The 7,987-nt window shown below is 44.8% G+C and overlaps 1 long non-coding RNA gene across 1 annotated transcript in view; it reads right to left on the bottom strand.

The window, feature by feature from the left end:
* The window catches only part of LOC139028319 (uncharacterized), a 10,460-nt gene that overhangs the window by 752 nt on the left and 1,721 nt on the right, over positions 1 to 7,987 (bottom strand). The window contains exon 2 of the long non-coding RNA XR_011480495.1: positions 981 to 1,009. This is a non-coding gene — a long non-coding RNA (uncharacterized lncRNA). The remainder of the gene's footprint in view (positions 1 to 980; positions 1,010 to 7,987) is intronic.

The raw sequence follows: 7,987 nt of genomic DNA, 5'->3' as shown, positions 1-7,987 counted from the left end.
TCATGGCAAGAACTAACTGCAATGGCAAATCATGTTTGGCTGAGGGCACTCCCCCCCCCCGCCCCTACATAAAGGAAGGGCGACATCAGCTGTTTATAATTGCTTTTAGCGTGGCGTTTCCTGACTCACAGGGAGATGTCCATAAACTGAGCATACGGGTGAATGAGGGGATGATAGAGAGAGTGGCAGGGTCGGGTTGGAGGTGGGGATGGAGGGAGAGGATTTAATCACTCACGATCGATACTGCTGCTGGGGTGCTTGGTGTTTGATTTAACCTTTTTAACTAGGCAGGTCCATGTACGAACAAATTCTTAACTTTCAATGACGGCTAAGAACAGTGGGGTGTAACTGCCCTTGTTCAGCGGGCAGAGAACGACAGTATTTTACACTTGTCATCGGGGGATTTAATCTGCAACTTTCTGTCTACTAGTCACGCTTACACTAGGTTTCCTGCTGGCCCAGGGGAAAACGGGTCATCCACATATATTACATGGAATCAGATCATTCTCAGACCCAAGCCTCTACAGTGTCTGACTACAAGCAGAATAGAGGAGAACATGTGGTTTTGTGGTGTCTCTGGTTGTTCCATCCCCCTGCTTCTCTTCCTTTCTCCTACAGCACTGTTTTCTTTTATAATGGACTGGGATTTGTTTTCAATTTACTACTTGCGTCCACACATGCAAATTGTTTCCTGATAAGGATAATTGTCACTAAACCAATTAAATGATATGTATTTCTTTCTTCTTTCTTTCTTTTCGTGTCTGCTGTCCTGTCTGTCCCGTCTGTCTGTCTGTCTGTCTGTCTGTCGTGGTGTCTGTGGGTGTCTGTGTGTCGTGGTCTGTGTCTGTGTGTGCGTCAGTGCAGGCTCAGCAGGTAGGCAGGCCCTTGGGAGAGGTGCAGAAAAGCTGCAGAAGGAGGTAGCTGTCCTCGCAGGGCACTTGAGTCGAGAGAGGAGGACCATGGAGTTCACAACTACAGACAACTGCCAGCTACAGCAGGAGAGGGAAGCCTGCTCACACAGGTGCAGCTACATATACACACACATCTATATCAAATCCTTAGTGAGACATTCAACAGCGTTGTTCGTAGCTAACTGGAATGATGATCTAGAATGATGGGCCTTGGTGCCAGCGCTATTATACTAGCTGCAGTAAAACTATATCAATACTTAATACACAAGGACACATAACTATATAAGACTATACAATAGTATACACACACATAATCTGTATCACTATACATCGTATTCAACACATCAATATATAAACTATAAGCAATAATGTATATCCACACAAATTCTATATAAAACTATACAAGTATGTATAAACACATCCCAAAACTATCAATATGTAAGCACCACCATAATCATATTAAACATACAATATGTATACACACATTAACCATAATCTGTATAACTATACATATGGTTATACACACCCATGATCTATTAACATACATATAATGTATACACAGACACACACCATATATCTGTATACACTATACAGAATGTATACCACATCCAAATCTAGTATAAACATACATATGATACACAAGCCATAATCTATATAAACTATACAATTAGACACACCAAACATACAATATTATCACGCGCCATATATCTATATATAACTTACATAGTAGTACACACACAGGTACTCCCATAATCTATAAAAGACTTATACAAATGCTAAACACAGCCAGTAAGATATACATATTTATAGCACACCATAAACTATACAAGATGTATTACAGCACGCATTAATTCTATATAACTATACATATGTATACACGCACCATAATCTATATAAACTAGTACATATGTATACACAACCCCAGAAACGCTAGTACAATTATGTTAGCACGCACCATATTATCTAATAATATATCAAATTATACAACAACACCATAACTGTTACACTGATAACAAGATAATACAGGACACCATAATTCCTTTTTAAATAACGATAATATGTGAGCACACCATAGATCTATTATACACCTGCTACATAACAGTAATGTTAATCCGCTCATGGGCTCCTATTACAGTATGTTAGACCCTCTCAATCCCTCCTTTAAGCCTTCTAACCTCTCATCCAATCCTATTACAGAGCATGTCTAACCTACCCTCTCATCCCTCCTATTACAGTATGTCTAACCCTCTCATCCCTCCTATTACAGCATGTCTAACTAACCCTCTCATCCCTCCTATTACAGCATGTCTAACTAACCCTCTCATCCCTCCTATTACAGCATGTCTAACCCTCTCATCCCTCCTATTACAGTATGTCTAACCCTCTCATCCCTCCTATTACAGCCTGTCTAACCCTCTCATCCCTCCTATTACAGCATGTCTAACTAACTCTCTCATCCCTCCTATTACAGCCTAGGGGACTTTTGGTCCCCTAAATTGGGGGGACTATGTACAAAAATAACTGTAATTTCTAAACAGTTCACCCGATATGGATGCAAATCAATAAGTGCTGGAGTACAGAGCCAAAACAACAAAAAATGTCACTGTCCCAATACTTATGGAGGTCTATAAGGGCACAGGGCGAGACCCAAATGTAGACACGGGAGGCAGATGGTTCGAGTCTCTGATATTTATTATAAAACAAGGGCCAGGCAAGAGAGTTGTTGTGAACAGGCAAAAGATCATAAACAAGATCAGAGTCCAGGAGGCACAGAGTGGCAGGCAGGCTCGAGGTCAGGGCGGGCAGTATGGTCAGGCAGGTGGGTTCAGAGTCAAGGCAGGCAAGGGTCAAAACCGGGAGGACTAGCAAAAGAGAGATAAGAAAAGCAGGAGCACGGAAAAACAGACTGGTTGACTTGACATAACGAACTGGCAACAGACCAACAGGGAACACCGGAATAAGTACCCAGGGACTAATGGGGAAAACGGGTGACACCTGGAAGTGGGTGGAGACAATCACAAAGACAGACACAAACTATGAGAGATGGCCCATGGTGTGGCTGTGTTGTGTGCAGTAATGTGTGCTGTTGAGGAGAAGCAGCAGAGACAGAGGAGTGGGCGGTCAGCCATCCCTCTCTCTTTCTCTCCACGCCATCAACAAACACACAGCACAGCACACAGCCGGGGAATTCAATTAGTATCATTTAATTAGAAGTGGGCAGCCTCTTGGCACAGTTCCTTCATTTATTTGAATCTTGTTTATGCACCTTGATTGTTTCACAATATAGATTTATTTTAATTAGCTAAGATTGATTAAATTGCATTGATTCTGTATCCTTATTCAAATGAATTCCCCATCCCTCCTCCTGCTGTGTTATTTTTCATAATTAATGGTACAGTCTGGGACTAGGGCTGAGGGTTGTAATAGTGGCAGCTTTGACCATTTTGTAATCAAGGCTAGATTTATCGTTATTTATTGCATGTGCTGTCACATTGTTGTGACGTGAAAGGTGTTTTTTGAGTTTGTGGACCTGTGTGATCGACTAAGTTTGGTGTCTGCCTGCCGTTCTGTTCTGCCTCAGTCACAAGATAAGATAGTCAGACTGCTCTTTTGTCTTTAGCTGAGAGTTCAGCCTCTGTCCACTCGACAGACAGACAGACAGCCAGACAGCCCTGAGAGCACACACCTAGGGTGTGTCGAAGCAGCTACAGACGCCATGGTTAACACCAACGCCTCCTTCCCAACCCAGAGCTCTTTTAATTTTGATTGATGACTCCGTTTATCTTCTGCATAACAACCCTCCACCCCCACCTCCCCCACTCTCCGTTTTCCCAGCTCCCGCTGCCTTCCACACACACCCAGTAAGAAAATTATATTAGAAACAAAATGAGATTCGAAATTTTATGTTTGACAAGCGACTTGATGAAAGGGTTTCATTGCAGGGCCTGATCCATGGAAATGTTATGCTAATAATACTGCTTGCCAAGCGATCTAGTTGGAAATTAATCAGTGGTTGAGCTGCGAGAGAGAGAGAGGGTGAGGGAGAGGGAGAGAGGCTGCTCTATAAACACCCTTCCCCCCCTTCCCTCACCTCCTCTCTCTCCCTCTCTCTAGCACTGAATCTCATCAAAAATAGCCATGGGGTGTTGTCTGTGTGATGAGGTTGGGAGAGAAATAGGGAGTTAGAAAATTACACTGCAGCTTAGCACTGATTGATGCAGTAATGTATGCAGCAGGCCAGGCAGGCAGACAAACAGGCAGGCAGACAGACAGACAGACAGACAGGCAGGCAGGCAGGGCAGACAGACAAAGACAGCACAGGCAGCAGGGATAGGCAGCGAGCATGAGCAGACATGACAACGACAGCACGACAGACAGACAGACAGACAGACAGACAGAGACAGACAGACGAGACAGACAGCAGACAGGCAGGCACGGCAGGCAGGCAGGCTGTATTATGGATTAGACTCCGCCCCTTCTGCCACATCAGTCCCCTCCCTATATCTGTCCTACTTATTATTATATTTATCCTCTTCATCTGTCCTCTTTTTCTGCAGTATCTTTTACCTCCATATTTGTGTATTACACGGTTTGTGATGTACAGACTGCTCAATCCACTCTCACTTCCTCCCTCCCATTCCTGGGAGACATCATGCATGGAGTCCTAATGGAGTCATTAACAGATTAAACTCATTTAAAAGAACACAATAGGCTGGGTTTTAATGATGTTTGTAAGTTAAATGCAAACTAATGTTTCTCTCTTCCTCTCTCTCTCTTCTGGCTTAGAGATCAGTAAGAACGAAAGAGAGATGAATTACAGAAGTGTTTTGTGGGTGTGGGGTGCGTGTCTCCCAGCCATGTTACAAGTGCTGTGGGATTTATATTTACCCTAGAGCGCATCTGTTACACTGCTCCTTTTTTTGTAATGCATCATCAGCCAGGGGAAAACTAATATTATCCCATCTGGGATATTGTACCTGGAGTGTAGTAATGTAATGTAGAGCTGGTGTCATTAAAGTGCCTCGGTGGAGCTGCAGGGAGAGGAAGGAAGGCTGAAGGAGTGTATGTGGATCATATCGTCGTTTCTGTCTGTGTGTCCCCTACACCCCTCATATGTGTGTATACACACACACACACCACACACACACACACACAACGCACACACCACACACATACACAACTAGCTACACACAGCAACACACCACTACACACAATACACACACACACACACACAACACACATCCACACACATCACACACACAACACACCACACACACACACACACACACACCACACACACCCCACACACACACCACACACACACACACACACACACACACACAAATACATACACACACACACATACACCACACACAAACTACAACTACAACACAACATACACACACCACAAATACAACAAACACACACACACACACACACACACACACAATACAACAACACACAAACAATACAAACACACACAATCACTACAACAACACCATTCTCCTACACAACTCCTCACTGACACTCCCTCTGTCTCCAGCGGGACACCAGCAGGGGCAGTGTGTGTTCTGCGTGGGAGCTGCGCGGTGGCAGGGGAGGCCCGGGCTCAGCAGGAGAGCAGGGAGAGGGTCTGGCCTGAGGGCTGAGCTACAGGAGACCCAGGGCAGGCTGCAGCAGTGTGAGAGAACCATGAAGCACCTCCGCTCTGACCTGAAGCAGCCCAGAGACATACCAGCAGGCAGAGGGAGGAGGTGGGTGGGTGGAGTGAGAGGAGTACAGTACACCAGAAGAGACAGGAACATGGATTTTCTCTCACTTTAATAAGCAGTAAGTACCCTCAGTACTGGCCTTTGCAGGATTTATGTAAGCATTTATACAGGCATATTTGAAGTAAGACTACACGTGTTCTGAGAATTTTGTGTCCCCCAGGCAACTGATGGGAGAACCGTCTGCGGGGCAGGAGGCGCAGTTGTCCAGGCTGAGGGCTGTGCTGCAGGAGGCTGAGAGCAAGCAGCGGACACAGAGACCAGGCCTGCAGCCCTGACCCAGTCCCTGGAGCTGTAACAGGGTCAAGTACCAGGCCTGCTCACCAAGACTCCCAGCAGGACAGCACTCTACAGGCCAGGAGAGGACCTGAAGGAAGCCAGGGCTCAGGTCAGCTCCACGCCATCCTCACCCTGCAGGAAAACTAAGAGCTGATACTGGAGCTTTTTTTCTAGTTCTATCTCTCACGAGTTTTCTGCTAGAGTTCTATCCTGCTAGAGGTTCTATTCTGCTAGAGTTTATCTGCTTAGATCCTTCTATCTGCTAGAGTCTTCTCTAGATTCTATCTGCTAGAGGTTCATTGCTAGAGGTTCATCTGCTAGAGTTGTCTGCTAGAGGTCTATCTGCTAGAGGTTCTATCTGCTAGAGGTTATCCTGCTAGAGGTCTATGTCTGCTAATCTTTACTGCTCAGATGCTTCTATCGCCAGAGTCTTCTATCTGCAGAGCTTCTAATCTGCTAGAGGTTCTATCTGCTAGACGGTTCTGATCTGCTAGAGGTTCTAATCAGAGGTTACTACTTCTGCTAGAGTTCTATCTGCTAAAGCTTCTATCTGCTTGGGGTCTGTTCTGCGTAGAATTCTGGTCTGTCTAGAGGTTCTGTCTGCGAGTACGGTTCTATCTGCTATAGGGTTCTATAGGGTTTTTATCTGCTAGAGTTCTATCTGCTAAGTCTATGCTGCTTGGGATCTGTCTGCAGAGGTTTCTAATTGCTAGAGGTGTCTGTCTACAGAAGCTTCTGCTGCGTAGAGGTTCTATCTGACTTCGCTAGAGGTTCGTGTCTTGAGTCTGTCTCAGAGCTTCTATCTTGCTAGAGCTTAGTCTGCCTGAGGTTCTGTCTGCTAGAGCTTCTAGATGCTAGAGGTCCGTCTGCCTAGGAGATTGTCTGTTAGAGGTTCTGTCGGCTAGAGGTTCTATCTGTATATGGTTCTATCAGAGGTTTCTCATCTGGCAAGACCTGTCTATCTGCCTAAAGCTTCTATCGCTTGGGGATGCTGTTCGCTAGAGGTTCTATCTGCTAGAGTTGTCTACAGAGCTTCTGTCTGCTAGAGTTCTATCTGCTAGAGCTTGTCGTAGAGGCTTCTTATCTGCTAGAGCTCTATCTGCTAGAGCTTTGTCTGCTAGAGCGTTTCTATCTGCTGGAGCTTTATCTGCTAAGAGTTCTTATCTCTAGAGCTTTCTGTCTGCTAGAGGTTCTATTGCTGGTCTAGCCAGGTTCTGATCTGCTAGAGGTTCTACTCTGCCTAGAGGTTTCTATCTGCAGAGGTTCATCCTGCTAGATTTCTCGTAGCTGCCGTAGAGCTTATCCTGCTAGAGCCTTCTGTCTGCTAGAGCGTTCTGTCTTGCTAGAGCTTCTATCTGCTACGAGCTTTTGTCTGCGTAGAGGTTCTACTCTGCTAGCAGTCTATTCCGCTAGAGGTTCTGCCTGCTAGAGCGTTCTAATTCTGCTAGAGCGTTCTATTCTAGAGGTTTTATCCGTAGAGTTGTCTTCTGCTAGAGCTTTCTATCGCTAGAGGTTCTATCTGATAGAGGTTCTATCCGCTAGAGGTTCTGTCTGCTAGAGCTTCGTCTGCTAGAAGATGATCTAAGATAATTGCTGTTAAAGTTACTTACAAACCCTCATTGGTTTGAACGGTCAGCAATTTTTATCTATGATTTATTTTTTTACACAACAACATGAATTGGGGTATTTAGAGTACTATATAGGTAGAGAAATTTGACAGAACAGGCTGTCAATAACTCCATTTGGACAAAAAGCAGATAGAACCATATAGCCCCAAGCGCTCCATGTGTTGTGGTTTAATCTCTGCTGTTTATTTGTGTAAGTCGCTCTGGAAGTCGCTCGGATAAGAGCGTCTGCTAATGACTTAAATGTAAATGTTAAATGTATACCCATGTTGCCAGGAGTTGTTCTGCGTACATCTCTAGGTCAGATTTATGAGTGTTAATAGCATGTCTTGTTTATATGTGTGTTTGTGTGCCTGCCTGCGCGTCCCTGTGTCCTAGGTGTGAGCGGGACGAGCTATGTTCG

Source organism: Salvelinus sp. IW2-2015, linkage group LG10 (assembly GCF_002910315.2).
Source record: "Salvelinus sp. IW2-2015 linkage group LG10, ASM291031v2, whole genome shotgun sequence".
Lineage (NCBI taxonomy): Eukaryota > Metazoa > Chordata > Actinopteri > Salmoniformes > Salmonidae > Salvelinus > Salvelinus sp. IW2-2015.
This window is presented reverse-complemented; position numbering and strand designations above follow the sequence as displayed.